The 16,956-nt window shown below is 55.9% G+C and overlaps 1 long non-coding RNA gene across 1 annotated transcript; it reads right to left on the reverse strand.

Annotated features, from left to right (window-relative positions):
• Positions 1 to 12,241: 12,241 nt before the first annotated feature.
• On the reverse strand, positions 12,242 to 16,695 carry LOC309361872. The gene is made up of 3 exons (XR_014164680.1): positions 16,643 to 16,695; positions 16,065 to 16,129; positions 12,242 to 12,322 (listed from the first exon to the last, which is right to left on the reverse strand). It is a non-coding gene; the product is annotated as an uncharacterized lncRNA (long non-coding RNA).
• Between the last annotated feature and the right edge of the window lie 261 nt (positions 16,696 to 16,956).

The following is a 16,956-nucleotide window of genomic DNA, read 5'->3' on the forward strand; positions in this document are numbered from 1 at the left end:
TAGAAGCTGCCCTAGATGACCCATAGCAGCTCCCTAGATAAGCCATGGAAGCCCCATAAAACCGCCCCTAGATGACCCATAGAAATCCCCCTAGATCAGCCCTGGAAGCTGCCCTAGATGGACTTTGGGGTCCTATAGAAGCTGCCCTAGATGACCCATAGCAGCTCCCTAGATAAGCCATGGAAGCCCCATAAAACCGCCCCTAGATGACCCATAGAAATCCCCCTAGATCAGCCCTGGAAGCTGCCCTAGATGGACTTTGGGGTCCTATAGAAGCTGCCCTAGATGACCCATAGAAGCCCCCCTAGATGACCCATAGCAGCTCCCTAGATGAGCCATGGAAGCCCCATAGAACTGCCCCTAGATGACCCATAGAAATCCCCCTAGATCAGCCCTGGAAGCTGCCCTAGATGGACTTTGGGGTCCTATAGAAGCTGCCCTAGATGACCCATAGAAGCCCCCCTAGATGACCCATAGCAGCTCCCTAGATGAGCCATGGAAGCCCCATAGAACTGCCCCTAGATGACCCATAGCAGCTCCCTAGATGAGCCTTGCAAGCCCCATAGAACTGCCCCGAGATGACCCATAGAAATCCCCATAGATGAGCCTTAGAAGCCCCCCTAGATGACCCATAGATGAGCCTTGGATGCTGCCCTAGATTGACTTTGGGGGGCTGCTGGAGGACCCATAGAAGGACCCCTATAGGTCGCTCTACAGGACCCATATAAGCCCCATAGATCGGCCGGGGAAGCTGCCCTAGAGGGGCGCCTGGGGGGCTGCTGGAGGACCCATAGAAGGACCCCTAGAGGTCGTTCTACGGGACCCATAGAAGCCCCATAGATCGGCCGGGGAAGCTGCCCTAGATGACCCATAGCAGCTCCCTAGATGAGCCATGGAAGCCCCATAGAACTGCCCCTAGATGACCCATAGAAATCCCCATAGATCAGCCCTGGAAGCTGCCCTAGATGACCCATAGATCAGCCGGGGAAGCTGCCTTAGATGGGCGCCTGGGGGGCTGCGGGAGGACCCATAGAAGGACCCCTAGAGGTCGCTCTACAGGACCCATAGAAGCCCCATAGATCGGCCGGGGAAGCTGCCCTAGAGGGGCGCCTGGGGGGCTGCGGGAGGACCCATAGAAGGACCCCTAGAGGTCGCTCTACAGGACCCATAGAAGCCCCATAGATCGGCCCTGAAAGCTGCCCTACATGACCCATAGATGAGCCTTGGAAGCTGCCCTAGATGGGCGCCTGGGGGGCTGCGGGAGGACCCATAGAAGCCCCATAGATCGGCCGGGGAAGCTGCACTAGATGGACTTTGGGGGGCTGCTGGAGGACCCATAGATGAGCCTTGGAAGCTGCCCTAGATGAGGCTTGGAGGCTGCCCTAGATGGACTTTGGGGTCAGCTGGAGGACCCCTGAAGGACCCCTAGAGGTCGCTCAACAGGACCCATAGAAGCCCCATAGATCGGCCGGGGAAGCTGCCCTAGATGACCCATAGCAGCTCCCTAGATGAGCCATGGAAGCCCCATAGAACTGCCCCTAGATGACCCATAGAAATCCCCCTAGATCAGCCCTGGAAGCTGCCCTAGATGACCCATAGATCAGCCGGGGAAGCTGCCCTAGATGGGCGCCTGGGGGGCAGCTGGAGGACCCATAGAAGCCCCATAGATCGGCCGGGGAAGCTGCCCTAGAGGGGCGCCTGGGGGGCTGCTGGAGGACCCATAGAAGGACCCCTAGAGGTCGCTCTACAGGACCCATAGAAGCCCCATAGATCGGCCCTGAAAGCTGCCCTAGATGACCCATAGATGAGCCTTGGAAGCTGCCCTAGAGGGGCGCCTGGGGGGCTGCTGGAGGACCCATAGAAGGACCCCTAGAGGTCGCTCTACAGGACCCATAGAAGCCCCATAGATCGGCCCTGAAAGCTGCCCTAGATGACCCATAGATGAGCCTTGGAAGCTGCCCTAGATGGGCGCCTGGGGGGCTGCGGGAGGACCCATAGAGGACCCATAGATCGGCCGGGGAAGCTGCCCTAGAGGGGCGCCTGGGGGGCTGCGGGTGGACCCATAGAGGACCCCTAGAGGTCGCTCTACAGGACCCATAGAAGCCCCTTAGATGGGCCGGGGAAGCTGCCCTAGATAGGGCCTGGGGGGCTGCTGGTGGACCCATAGAATTCCCCCTAAATGAGGCTTGGAAGCTGCCCTAGATGACCCATAGAAGCCCCCTAGAAGAGCCCTAGATGACCCATAGAACTCCCCATAGAACTGCCCCTAGAAGCCCCATAGAACTGCCCCTAGATGACCCATAGAACTCCCCCTAGATGAGCCCTAGATGACCTGTAGAATTCCCCCTAGATGACCCATAGCAGCTCCCTAGATGAGCCATGGAAGCCCCATAGAACTGCCCCTAGATGACCCATAGAAATCCCGAGAGATCAGCCCTGGAAGCTGCCCTCGATGACCCATAGATCAGCCGGGGAAGCTGCCCTAGATGGGCGCCTGGGGGGCTGCGGGAGGACCCATAGAAGGACCCCTAGAGGTCGCTTTCTGGACCCATAGAAGCCCCATAGATCGGCCGGGGAAGCTGCCCTAGATGGGGCCTGGGGTTCTGCTGGAGGACCCATAGAAGGACCCCTGAAGGACCCATAGAATTCCCCATAGATGAGCCTTAGAACTCCCCCTATATAAGCCTTGGAAGCCCCCTAGATGACCCATAGAACTCCCCCTAGATGACCCATAGAACTCCCCCAGGATGAGCCATAGATGTCCCCCTAGATCAGCCGTGGAAGCTGCCCTAGATGGACTTTGGGGGGCTGCTGGAGGACCCATAGAACCCCCCTAGAGGACCCATAGAATTCTCCCTAGATGAGCCTTGGAAGCTGCCCTTCTATGACCCATAGAAGCCCCCTAGATGACCCATAGAGGTTGCCCTAGATGACCCATAGAAGTCCACCTTATGACCCATAGAAGTCCTCCTAGATGAGCCTTGGAAGCCCCATAGAACTCCCCCTAGATGACCCATAGAAGGCCCCCTAGATGAGGCTTGGAAGCCGCCCCAGATGGACTTTGGGGGGCTGCTGGACCCACAGAAGGCCCCCTTGATGAGCCTTAGAAGCTGCCCTAGATGAGCCTTGGAAGCTGCCCTAGATGACCCATAGATGACCCATAGAAGCCGCCCTAGATGAGCCTTGGAAGCTGCCCTAGATAAGCACTGGAGGCCCCCTAGATGGACTTTGGGGTGCTGCTGGAGGACCCATAGAAGGACCCCTAGAGGTCGCTTTCTGGACCCATAGAAGCCCCATAGATCGGCCCTGAAAGCTGCCCTAGATGACCCATAGATGAGCCTTGGAAGCTGCCCTAGATGGGCGCCTGGGGGCTGCTGGAGGACCCATAGAAGCCCCATAGATCGGCCGGGGAAGCTGCCCTAGACGGGCGCCTGGGGGGCTGCTGGAGGACCCATAGAAGGACCCCTAGATGAGCCTTGGAAGCTGCCCTAGATGGGCGCCTGGGGGACTGCTGGAGGACCCATAGAAGCCCCATAGATTGGCCGGGGAAGCTGCCCTAGATGGACTTTGGGGGGCTGCTGGAGGACCCATAGATGAGCCTTGGAAGCTGCCCTAGATGAGGCTTGGAGGCTGCCCTAGATGGACTTTGGGGTCAGCTGGAGGACCCATAGAAGGCCCCCTAGGTGAGGCTTGGAGGCCGCCCTAGATGACCCATAGATGAGCCTTGGAAGCCCCCCCCAGAGGACCCATAGATGAGCCTTGGAAGCTGCCCTAGATGACCCATAGAACTCCCCCTAGATGAGCCTTAGAAGCTGCCCTAGATGACCCATAGACGGCCCCTAGATGACCCATAGACGGCCCCTAGATGACCCATAGAAGCCCCCTAGATGAGCCTTAGAAGCTGCCCTAGATGACCCATAGACGGCCCCCTAGATGAGCCTTGGAAGCCCCATATATGGACCTTGGGAACCTGCTGGAGAACCCAAAGAAGTCAACTGAGAGGACCTATAGAAGCTGCCCTAGATGAGGCTTGGAAGCTGCCCTAGATGACCCATAGCAGCTCCCTAGATGAGCCATGGAAGCCCCATAGAACTGCCCCTAGATGACCCCTAGAATTCCCCCTAGATGAGCCTTGGAAGCTGCCCTAGATGGACTTTGGGGTGCTGGTGGAGGACCCATAGAACTCTCCCTAGATGACCCATAGAGGTCGCTGTACAGGACCCATAGAAGCCCCATAGATCGGCCGGGGAAGCTGCCCTAGATGGGCGCCTGGGGGCTGCTGGAGGACCCATAGAAGCCCCATAGATCGGCCGGGGAAGCTGCCCTAGATGGGCGCCTGGGGGCTGCTGGAGGACCCATAGAAGGACCCATAGAGGACCCATAGAAGCCCCATAGATCAGCCGGGGAAGCTGCCCTAGAGGGGCGCCTGGGGGGCTGCTGGAGGACCCATAGAAGGACCCCTAGAGGTCGCTCTACAGGACCCATAGAAGCCCCATAGATCGGCCCTGAAAGCTGCCCTAGATGACCCATAGATGAGCCTTGGAAGCTGCCCTAGATGGGCGCCTGGGGGGCAGCTGGAGGACCCATAGAAGGACCCCTAGATGAGCCTTGGAAGCTGCCCTATATGACCCATAGATGAGCCTTAGAAGCCCCCCCCCGGAGGACCCATAGATGAGCCTTGAAAGCTGCCCTAGATGGACTTTGGGGGGCTGCTGGAGGACCCATAGAGGACCCCTAGATGTCGCTGTACGGGGCCCATAGAAGCCCCATAGATCGGCCGGGGAAGCTGCCCTAGATAGGGCCTGGGGGGCTGCGGGAGGACCCATAGAATTCCCCCTAGATGAGGCTTGGAAGCTGCCCTAGATGACCCATAGAACTGCCCCTAGAAGCCCCATAGAACTGCCCCTAGAAGCCCCATAGAACTGCCCCTAGATGACCCATAGAACTCCCCCTAGATGAGCCCTAGATGACCCATAGAACTCCCCCTAGATGACCCATAGAAGCTTCCTAGGACTTTGGGGTTCTATAGAAGCTGCCCTAGATGACCCATAGCAGCTCCCTAGATGAGCCATGGAAGCCCCATAGAACTGCCCCTAGATGACCCATAGAAATCCCGAGAGATCAGCCCTGGAAGCTGCCCTCGATGACCCATAGATCAGCCGGGGAAGCTGCCCTAGATGGGCGCCTGGGGGGCTGCGGGAGGACCCATAGAAGGACCCCTAGAGGTCGCTTTCTGGACCCATAGAAGCCCCATAGATCGGCCGTGGAAGCTGCCCTAGATGGGGGCTGTGGGAGGACCCATAGAAGGACCCCTATAGGACCCCTAGAGGTCGCTCTACGAGACCCATAGAAGCCCCATAGATCGGCCGGGGAAGCTGCCCTAGATAGGGCCTGGGGGGCTGCTGGAGGACCCATAGAAGGACCCCTAGATGCCCCATAGAATGAGCCCTAGATGAGCCTTGGAAGCCCCCCAGATGACACATAGATGAGCCTTGAAACCTGCCCTAGATGACTTTGAGGTGCTGCAGGAGGACCCATAGAAGTCCCCCTAGGTGACCCATAGAACTCCCCCTAGATGACCCATAGAACTCCCCCTAGATGAGCCCTAGATGACCCATAGAAGCTTCCTAGATGAGCCATGGAAGCCCCATAGAACTGCCCCTAGATGACCCATAGAAAGCCCCATATATCAGCCCTGGAAACTGCCCTAGATGGACTTTGGGGTCCTATAGAAGCTGCCCTAGATGACCCATAGAAGCCCCCCTAGATGACCCATAGAACTCCCCCGGGATGAGCCATAGATGTCCCCCTAGATCAGCCGTGGAAGCTGCCCTAGATGGACTTTGGGGGGCTGCTGGAGGACCCATAGAACCCCCCTAGAGGACCCATAGAATTCTCCCTAGATGAGCCTTGGAAGCTGCCCTTCTATGACCCATAGAAGCCCCCTAGATGACCCATAGAGGTTGCCCTAGATGACCCATAGAAGTCCACCTTATGACCCATAGAAGTCCTCCTAGATGAGCCTTGGAAGCCCCATAGAACTCCCCCTAGATGACCCATAGAAGGCCCCCTAGATGAGGCTTGGAAGCCGCCCTAGATGGACTATGGGGGGCTGCTGGACCCACAGAAGGCCCCCTTGATGAGCCTTAGAAGCTGCCCTAGATGAGCCTTGGAAGCTGCCCTAGATGACCCATAGATGACCCATAGAAGCCGCCCTAGATGAGCCTTGGAAGCTGCCCTAGATAAGCACTGGAGGCCCCCTAGATGGACTTTGGGGTGCTGCTGGAGGACCCATAGAAGGCCCCCTAGATGAGGCTTAGAAGCTGCCCTAGATGAGCCTTGGAAGCTGCCCTAGAGATGACCCATAGAAGCCCCTCTAGATGACCCATAGATGAGCCTTGGAAGCCCCCCTAGATGACCCATAGAATTCCCCCTAGATGAGCCTTGGAAGCTGCCCTAGATGGACTTTGGGGTCCTGCTGGAGGACCCATAGATCTACCCCTAGATGCCCCATAGAAGCCCCCCTAGATGAGCCTTGGAAGTTGCCCTAGATGCACCTGGGGGTTCTGCTGGAGGACCCATAGAAGTCCCCCTAGAGGACCCATAGAGGTCGCCCTACAGGACCCATAGAAGCCCCCTAGATGAGCCTTGGAAGCTGCCCTAGATGACCCATAGAAGCCCCATAGAATCCCCCCAAGATGACCCTAGATGGACGTTGGGGTGCTGCTGGAGGACCCATAGAAGCCCCATAGATCGGCCGGGGAAGCTGCCCTAGATGGGCACCTGGGGGGCTGCTGGAGTACCCATAGAAGGACCCATAGAAGTCCCCCTAGATGACCTATAGAATTCCCCCTAGATGACCCATAGCAGCTCCCTAGATGAGCCATGGAAGCCCCATAGAACTGCCCCTAGATGACCCATAGAAATCCCCATAGATCAGCCCTGGAAGCTGCCCTAGATGGACTTTGGGGGGCTGCTGGAGGACCCATAGAAATCCCCCTAGATGAGCCTTGGAAGCCGCCCTAGATGACCCATAGAACTCCCCCTAGATGACCCATAGAAATCCCCCTAGATGACCCATAGAAATCCCCCTAGATGACCCATAGAAATCCCCCTATATCACCCTTAGAAGCCCCATAGATGAGCCTTGGAAGCCACCCTAGAGGACCCATAGATGTCCCCCTAGATGACCCATAGATGTCCCCCTAGATGACCCATAGAATTCCCCCTAGATGCCCCATAGAAGCCCCCCTAGAGGACCCACAGAATTCCCCCTAGATGACCCATAAAACTCCCCCTAGGTGACCCACAGAAGCCCCCCTAGATGCACCTTGGGGTCCGGAGACCCATATACAATCCGTGGGGTGGGGTGGATGACCCACGGCTCCCCCCAGCTCTAGGCTTCCCCAACTTGAAGGCCAGAAAGTGTGGGGCAGAGAGAGGGAGCGCTCTGCACGCGCTCAGGGGACCCGAGGCCCAAGCTCAGACCCCTAACTCTGACCCCTAACCAACCCCTAAGCCTGACCTCCAACCCTAACACAAACCCCGGACCCCAATGCCTGACCCCTAACCCCCAACTCTAAGGCCTGACCCCTAACAAACCCCGGACCCCCAAGGCCTGACCCCTAACCCCCAACTCTAAGGCCTGACCCCTAACAAACCCCGGACCCCTAACCCCCAACTCTAAGGCCTGACCCCTAACAAACCCCGGACCCCCAATCCCTGACCCCTAACCCCCAACTCTAAGGCCTGACCCCTAACAAACCCCGGACCCCCAATCCCGGACCCCTAACCCCCAACTCTAAGGCCTGACCCCTAACAAACCCCTGACCCCCAATGCCTGACCCCCTAACACAAACCCCTAACCTCTACCTCTAACCCCCCAACCCTAAGGCCTGACCTCTAACCCCAGACCCCTAACCCCCAATGCCTGACCCCTAAGTCTGACCTCCACCTCTAACCCCCAACCCTAAGGCCTGACCCCTAACCCTAACACAAACCCCTAACCCTTAACCCTGACCTCTAACTCGAACCCCCAACCCTAAGGCCTGACCCCTAACCTTAACACAAACCCCTGACCCCTAACCTCTAAGCCCCAACTCTAAGGCCTGACCTCTGACCCTAACACAAACCCCTAACCCCCAATGCCTGACCCCTAACCCTGACCTCTAACCCCCAATGCCTGACCCCTAACCCTGACCTCTAACCCCCAATGCCTGACCCCTAACCCTGACCTCTACCTCTAACCCCCAACCCTAAGGCCTGACCTCTGACCCTAACACAAACCCCTAACCCCCAATGCCTGACCCCTAACCCTGACCTCTAACCCCCAATGCCTGACCCCTAACGCCCAACCCTAAGGCCTGACCTCTGACCCTAACACAAACCCCTAACCCCCAATGCCTGACCCCTAACCCTGACCTCTACCTCTAACCCCCAACCCTAAGGCCTGACCTCTAACCCTAACACAAACCCCTAACCCCCAATGCCTGACCCCTAACCCTGACCTCTAACCCCCAATGCCTGACCCCTAACGCCCAACCCTAAGGCCTGACCTCTGACCCTAACACAAACCCCTAACCCCCAATGCCTGACCCCTAACCCTGACCTCTACCTCTAACCCCCAACCCTAAGGCCTGACCCCTAACCCTGACCTCTAACCCCCAATGCCTGACCTCTAACCCCCAACCCCAATGCCTGACCCCTAACCCTGACCTCTACTTCTAACCCCTAACCCCTGACCTCTAACCCAAACCCCCAATGCCTAACCCCCAATGCCTGACCTCTAACCCTGACCTCTGACCCCCAAGGCTAAGGCCTGACCTCTAACCTGGACACAAACCCCTAACCCCCAATGCCTGACCCCTAACCCTGACCTCTACTTCTAACCCCTGACCTCTAACCCAAACCCCCAATGCCTGACCCCTAACCCCCACCTCTAAGGCCTGAGCTCTAAGCTGGACACAAACCCCTCATGCCTGACCCCTAACCCCTGACCTCTAACTCGAACCCCAACACAAATGCCTGACCTCTGACCCTTAACCCCTCACCCCTGACCTCTAACCCTTACCCCCAACCAGAACCCAAACCCCCAACTCTAACCTCTAACCCTAACACACACCCCTAACCCCTAACGCCTGACCCCTAACCCTAACACAAACCCCTAACCTCGACCTCTAACCCCCAACTCACCCCAATGCCTGACCCCTAACCCCTGACCTCTACCTCTAACCCCCAACCCTAACACAAACCCCTAACCCCCAATGCCTGACCCCTAACCCTGACCTCTACCTCTAACCCCCAACCCTAACACAAACCCCTAACCCCCAATGCCTGACCCCTAACCCTGACCTCTACCTCTAACCCCCAACCCTAACACAAACCCCTAACCCCCAATGCCTGACCCCTAACCCTGACCTCTACCTCTAACCCCCAACCCTAACCCTAACCCCTAAAGCCTGACCTCTAACCCCCAACCCACCCCTAACGCCTGACCTCTAACCCTTAACCCTAACCTCTAACTCTGACCCCCACCCCTAACGCCTGACCTCTAACCCCCACAAACCCCTAACTCCCAATGCCTGACCCCTAACTCTAACCCCCAACCCTAACCCTAACCCCTAACCCCTGACCTCTAACCCCCAACCTAACTCTAATGCCTAACCTCTAACCCTAACCCCCAACCCTAACCCAAACCCCTGACCTCTGACCCTTAACCCCTAATGCCTAACCTCTAACCCTACCACAAACCCCTAGAGCCTGACCTCTAACCCCCAACCGAACACTAACCCCTGACCTCTAACCCTAAGATAAACCCCTAATGCCTGGCCTCTAACCCCCAACCCACCTCTAAGGCCTGACCCCTAACCCCTAACGCCTATCCCCTAACCCCTGACCTCTAACCCCCACAAACCCCTAACCCCTGACCTCTAACCCCCACAAACCCCTAACGCCTGACCTCTAACCCTAACCCCCTTTATTTTATTTTACTTCATTTTATTTCATTTCATTTTATTTCATTTTATTCTATTTCATTTCATTTTATTTCATTTCATTTTACTTTATTTTATTTCATTCTATTTTATTTCATTTCATTTCACTTCACTTTATTTTATTTTACTTCATTTTATTTCATTTCATTTTATTTCATTTTATTCTATTTCATTTTATTTTATTTTATTTCATTTTACTTTATTTTATTTCATTCTATTTTATTTTATTTCATTTCACTTCACTTTATTTTATTTTACTTCATTTTATTTCATTTCATTTTATTCTATTTCATTTCATTTTATTTCATTTCATTTTACTTTATTTTATTTCATTCTATTTTATTTCATTTCATTTCACTTCACTTCATTTTATTTTACTTCATTTTATTTCATTTCATTTCATTTCATTTTATTCTATTTCATTTTATTTTATTTCATTTCATTTTACTTTATTTTATTTCATTCTATTTTATTTCATTTCATTTCACTTTATTTTATTTTATTTTACTTCATTTTATTTCATTTCATTTCATTTCATTTTATTCTATTTCATTTCATTTTATTTCATTTCATTTTACTTTATTTTATTTCATTCTATTTTATTTCATTTCATTTCACTTCACTTTATTTTATTTTATTTTACTTCATTTTATTTTATTTCATTTCATTTCATTTTATTTCATTTCATTTATTTCATTTCATTTTATTCTATTTCATTTTATTTTATTTCATTTCATTTCACTTTATTTTATTTCATTCTCTTATTTCATTTCACTTCACTTTATTTTATTTTACTTCATTTTATTTCATTTCATTTTATTTCATTTCATTTTATTTTATTTCATGTTATTTCATTTTATTTTATTTCATTTCATTTCATTGGACAAGTTTAAGGGGAAGGAATCGCCTTTCGCGCCTTATAAGGGCAGGGAGGGCGTGGCTTAGGGGGAATAGCAGGCAGGCCCCGCCCCTCGCGCCTTATAAGGTCCGGGAGGGCGTGGCTTAAAAGCAGGCAGGCCCCGCCCCTCGCGCCTTATAAGGTCGGGGAGGGCGTGGCTTAGGGGGGAGGCAGGCAGGCCCCGCCCCTCGTGAATTATAAGGGGGTGGCTTGGGAAGAAGGAACCGCCCTCGCGCCTTATAAGGAGAGGGAGGGCGTGGCTTAGGGGTAAGGTACCGCCCCTTGCGCCTTATAAGGAGATGGAGGGCGTGGCTTGGAAGGAAGGACTGGCAAAGGCTTTTGCGCCTTATAAGGAGAGGGCGTGTCAGGGAGAAGCTGGGCTGCGTGACGTCAAAAAAGGGGGCGTGGCCAGAGAGAGCCATGTAGGCACCGCCCCTGCTGCCTTAAAAGGAAAGGGGCGTGGCTTAGGGGGGAAAGCAAGACAGGCGCCGCCCCTGGCGCCTTATAAGGAGCAAGAAGGCGTGGCTTGGGAGGAAGGAAACGCCCCTTCTCGCCTTATAAGGAAAAGGCGACGTGACGTCAGAGGGAGGGCGTGGCCAGAGAGGAAGACGGGCGAACCGCCCTTCGCTCTTTATAAGGAGAATTGGGGGGGGGGAGGCGAGCGGCGTGACGTCAAAAAGGGGGCGTGGCCAGAGAGCCATGTAGGCACCGCCCCTGCTGCCTTAAAAGGAAAAAAGGGGCGTGGCTTAGGGGAAGGCGTGGCTTGGGAGGAAGGATCCGCCCACTTATGAGGGCGGCGTGACGTCATAGCGAGGGCGTGGCCAGAGGGGAAGGGTGCCTGATAAGAAGGGGCGTGGCTTCGGGAAAAAGCAAGACAGGCGCCGCCCCGGGCGCCTTATAAGGGCAGGGAGGGCGTGGCTTGGGAAGGAGGAACCGCCCTTCGCTCCTTATAAGGAGCGAGAGGGAGAAAGCCGAGCGGCGTGACGTCAGAAAAGAGGGCGTGGCCTCCCCGGCCGCGCCTTATAAGGAGAAGGAAGGCGTGGCTTGGGACAAGGACCGGCCTTCGCGCCTTCTGTGGAGCGCGAGGCCTGACGGGAGGAAGGGAAGGGGCGGGGCCTGAGGAAGCACTTCCGGGCCGGCGGGAGAGGGCGGGAGGCGAGGCGGAGGCGCTGCGCGGTGAGTGGGGGAGACTTGGGGGGTGAAATGGGGACTCCAGGGAGGGAAGGGAGCCCTCGGGGTCATCCAGCCTGACCCCCTGGCCGAGGGTGGGGAGGGGAGCATAGAGACGGGAGGGCCGGAGTCCTAGAAGGGTCGGGCCCAGAAAGAGCGGCTCGAGGTCCTCCAGGCGGTTGTGAGGGGACCATAGAGAGGGAAGGCGTCACTCTAGGACATCCAGGCGGTTCTGAGGGGATCATAGAGAGGGAAGGGAGCCCTCGGGGTCATCCAGCCTGACCCCCTGGCCAAGGGAAGATGGGAGGACCATAGAGACGGGAGGGCCGGAAGCCTAGAAGGGTCGGGCCCAGAAGGGGTAATGAGGGGCCATAGAGAGGGAAGGGGCCTCTCTATGCCATCCAGGCGGGAGCATAGAGACGGGAGGGCCGGAAGCCTTGAAGGGTCGGGCCCAGAAGGATCATAGAGTGGGAAGGGGCCTCTCTAGGTCCTCCAGGCACTCATTATGGGATAATGGAGAGGGAAGGGAGGTCTCCGGGTCATCCAGCCTGACCCCCTGGCCAAGGGTGGGGAGGGGAGCATAGAGATGTGAGGGGAAAGAAGCCTAGAAGGGAAGGCCCGAGGGTCTGGCGAGGGGGTATGAGGGGAGCCTAGAGAGGGAAGGGGCCTCTCTAGGACATCCAGGCGGCCTCTCTAGGACATCCAGGCGGAGAATGCAGAGGGATCCCTCCGGGTCATCCAGCCTGACCCCCTTGCAAGGGATGAATAGGGGACCATAGAGACAGAGGGCCAGAATCCTAGAAGGCTCGAGCCAGAAGGGAGCCCTCCAGGTCATCCAGCCTGACCCCCTTGCAAGTGGTTATGAGGGGAGCATAGAGAGGGAAGGGGCCTCTCTAGGACATCCAGGCGGAGAATGCAGAGGGATCCCTCCGGGTCATCCAGCCTGACCCCCTTGCAAGGGATGAATAGGGGACCATAAAGGGGCCAGAATCCTAGAAGGCTCGAGCCAGAAGGAAACCCTCCAGGTCATCCAGCCTGACCCCCTTGCAAGTGGTTATGAGGGGAGCATAGAGAGGGAAGGGGCCTCTCTAGGACATCCAGGCGGTTGTTATGGGAGAATGCAGAGGGATCCCTCCGGGTCATCCAGCCTGACCCCCTTGCAAGGGATGAATAGGTGACCATAGAGACAGAGGGGCCAGAATCCTAGAAGGCTCGAGCCAGAAGGGAACCCTCCAGGTCATCCAGCCTGACCCCCGTGCAAGGGATCATAGAGAGGGAAGGATCGAGCCAGAAGGGATCCCTCCAGGTCATCCAGCCTGACCCCTTAGCAGGGGTTGTGAGGGGACCATAGAGAGAGAAGGGACATCTCTAGGACATACAGGTGGGTATGAGGGGATCATAGAGAGGAAAGGGGCCTTTCTAGGACATCCAGGCGGTTATGAGCCAGAAGGGAACCCTCCAGGTCTTCCAGCCTGACCCCCGTGCAAGGGATCATAGAGAGGGAAGGGAGCCCTCCAGGTCATCCAGTCTGACCCCCTGGCAAGCGGTTATGAGGGGATCATAGAGATGGAAAGCCCAGAATCCTAGAACGCTCGAGCCAGAAGGGAACCCCCCAGGTCATCCAGCCTGACCCCCTTGCAAGGGACCATAGAGAGGGAAAGGTCGAGCCAGAAGGGAACCCCCCAGGTCATCCAGCCTGACCCCCTTGCAAGGGACCATAGAGAGGGAAGGGATCCCTCCAGGTCATCCAGCCTGACCCCTTAGCAGGGGTTGTGAGGGGACCATAGAGAGAGAAGGGACATCTCTAGGACATACAGGTGGGTATGAGGGGATCATAGAGAGGGAAGGGATCCCTCCAGGTCATCCAGCCTGACCCCCTGGCAAGGGGTTATGAGGCGACCATAGAGACAGAAGGCCCGGAATCCGAGAAGGCTCGAGCCAGAAGGGAACCCTCCAGGTCATCCAGCCAGACCCACTTGCAAAGGACCATAGAGTGGTAAAGGGGGCCTCTCTAGGACATCCAGGTGGTTATTAGGACATCATAGAGAGAGGGAAGGGAGCCCTCCAGGTCATCCAGTCTGACCCCCTGGCAAGCGGTTATTAGGGGATCATAGAGACGGAAAGCCCAGAATCCTAGAACGCTCGAGCCAGAAGGGAACCCCCCCAGGTCATCCAGCCTGACCCCCTTGCAAGGGATCATAGAGAGGGAAGGGATCCCTCCAGGTCATCCAGCCAGACCCACTTGCAAAGGACCATAGAGTGGCAAAGGGGGCCTCTCTAGGACATCCAGGTGGTTATTACGACATCATAGAGAGAGGGAAGGGAGCCCTCCAGGTCATCCAGTCTGACCCCCTGGCAAGGGGTTATGAGGCGACCATAGAGACGGAAGGCCCAGAATCCTAGAAGGCTCGAGCCAGAAGGGAACCGTCCAGGTCCTCCAGCCTGACCCCCTAGCAGGGGTTGTGAGGGGACCATAGAGAAAGAAGGGACATCTCTAGGACATACAGGTGGGTATGAGGGGGTCATTGAGAGGGAAGGGGCCTTTCTAGGACATCCAGGCGGTTATGAGGGCATCATAGAGAGGGAAGGGACTCCTCCAGGTCATCCAGCCTGACCCCCTTGCAAGGGACCATAGAGAGGGAAGGGACTCCTCCAGGTCATCCATCCTGACCGCCTTGCAAGGGGTTATGAGGCGACCATAGAGACGGAAGGCCCAGAATCCTAGAAGGCTCGAGCCAGAAGGGAACCCTCCGGGTCATCCAGCCTGACCCCCTTGCAGGGGACCATAGAGAGGGAAGGGACCTCTCTAGGTCCTCCAGTCGGTTATTAGGGGATCATGGCGAGGGAAGGGACCTTTCTAGGACATCAAGATGGTTATTAGGGGGATCATAGAGAGGGAAGGGATACCTCCAGGTCATCCAGCCTGACCCCCCCCCCGCAAGGGGTTATTGGGCGATCATAGAGACGGAAGGCCCAGAATCCTAGAAGGCTCGAGCCAGAAGGGAAGCCTCCAGATCATCCAGCCTGACCCCCTTGCAGGGCTTGTGAGGGGACCATAGAGAGGGAAGGGACATCTCTAGGACATACAGGTGGGTATGAGGGGATCATAGAGAGGGAAGGCATTCCTCCAGGTCATCCAGCCTGACCCCCTGGCAAGAGACCATAGAGAGGGAAGGGTCGAGCCAGAAGGGAAGCCCCCGGGTCATCCAGCCTGACCCCCTTGCAAGAGGACATAGAGAGAGAAGGGGCCTCTCTAGGTCCTCCAGGCTGTTAGAATGGACCATAGAGAGGGAAGGGACCCCTCCAGGTCATCTAGCCTGACCCCCTTGCAAGGAATTTTAGAGGACTATGGACACGGGAGGAACAGGATCCTAGAAGGGTCGAACCTGACCCTCCTTGCTAGGCATTATGAGAGGACCATAGAGAGGGAAGGGATCCCCCCCGGGTCATCCAGCCTGACCCCCTGGCAAAGGGCTGTGAGAGGATCGTAGAGATGGGAGGTGCAGAATCCTAGAAGGGTCGAGCCAGAAGGGAAGTCCCAAGGGTCATCCAGCCTGACCCCCTTGCAGGGGACCATAGAGAGGGAAGGGACCACTCTAGGTCCTCCAGTCGGTTATTAGGGGACCATAGAGAGGAAAGGTACCTTTCTAGGACATCGAGGTGGTTATTAGGGGGATCATAGAGAGGGAAGGGACCCCTCCAGGTCATCCAGACTGACCCCCTTTCAAGAGAGCATAGAGAGGGAAGGCTTCAGATCCTAGAAAGCTCGAGCCAGGAGGGAACCTCCAGGTCATCCAGCCTGACCCTCTTGCAAGGGGTTAGGAGGGGACCATAGAGTGTGAAGGGGGTCTCTCTAGGTCCTCCAGTACCACCCCCTTGCATAGAAATATTAGGGTATCATAGAGAGGGAAGGGACCCCACTAGGTCATCCAGCCTGACCCCCTTGCAAGAGAGCATAGAGAGGGATGGCTTCAAATCCTAGAAGGCTCGAGCCAGAAGGGAACGTCCAGGTCATCCAGCCTGACCCCCTTGCAAGAGACCATAGAGAGGGAAGGGGCCTCTCAAGGTCCTCCAGGTGGTTATTAGGGGATCATAGAGAGGAAAGACACAGAGTCCTAGCAGGGTAGTGCCAGAAAGAGCCACTCTAGGTCATCCAGGCAGTTATGAGGGGATTATAGAGAGGGAAGGGACCCCTCCAGGTCATCCAATCTGACCCCTTTGGCCAGAGAACATAGAGCTGGAAGGGACCCCTCTAGGACATCCAGGCAGTTATGAGGGGACCATAGAGAGGGAAGGGGCCTCTCTAGGTCCTCGAAGGCGGTTACTAGGGGACCATAGAGAGGGAAGGTCCAGAATCCTAGAAGGGGCCTCTCTAGGTCCTCCAGGCCATTGTTAGAGTATCATAGAGAGGGAAGGGATCCCTCCCGGTCATCCAGCCTGACCCCCTTGGCAGCGGTTAGACCATAGAGAGGGAAGGCACAGTTATGAGGGGATCATAGAGAGGGAATGCCCAGAATCCTAGAAGGCTCGAGCCAGAGGAGAACCTTCCAGGTCATCCAGCCTGACCCCCCTTGCAAGAGACCATAGAGAGGGAAGGGGCCTCTCTAGGTCCTCCAGGCGGTTATTAGGTGACCATAGAGACTGAATGCCCAGAATCCTAGAAGGCTCAGGCTAGATGGGACCCCTCCCAGTCCTCCAGCCTGACCCCCTTCCAAGGGAATATTAGGGGATCATAGAGGGGGAAGGGGCCTCTCTATGTCCTCCAGGCTTTTGTTAGGGGATCATAGAGAGGGAAGGGACCCTTCCAGGTCATCCAGCCTGACCCCCTTGCAAGGGATCATAGAGGGAAGGGACTACTATAAGTCCTCCATGCAGTTATCAAGGGATCGTAGAGGG

Source organism: Podarcis melisellensis (assembly GCF_964234715.1).
Source record: "Podarcis melisellensis genome assembly, chromosome: Z".
Taxonomy (NCBI): Eukaryota; Metazoa; Chordata; class Lepidosauria; order Squamata; family Lacertidae; genus Podarcis; species Podarcis melisellensis.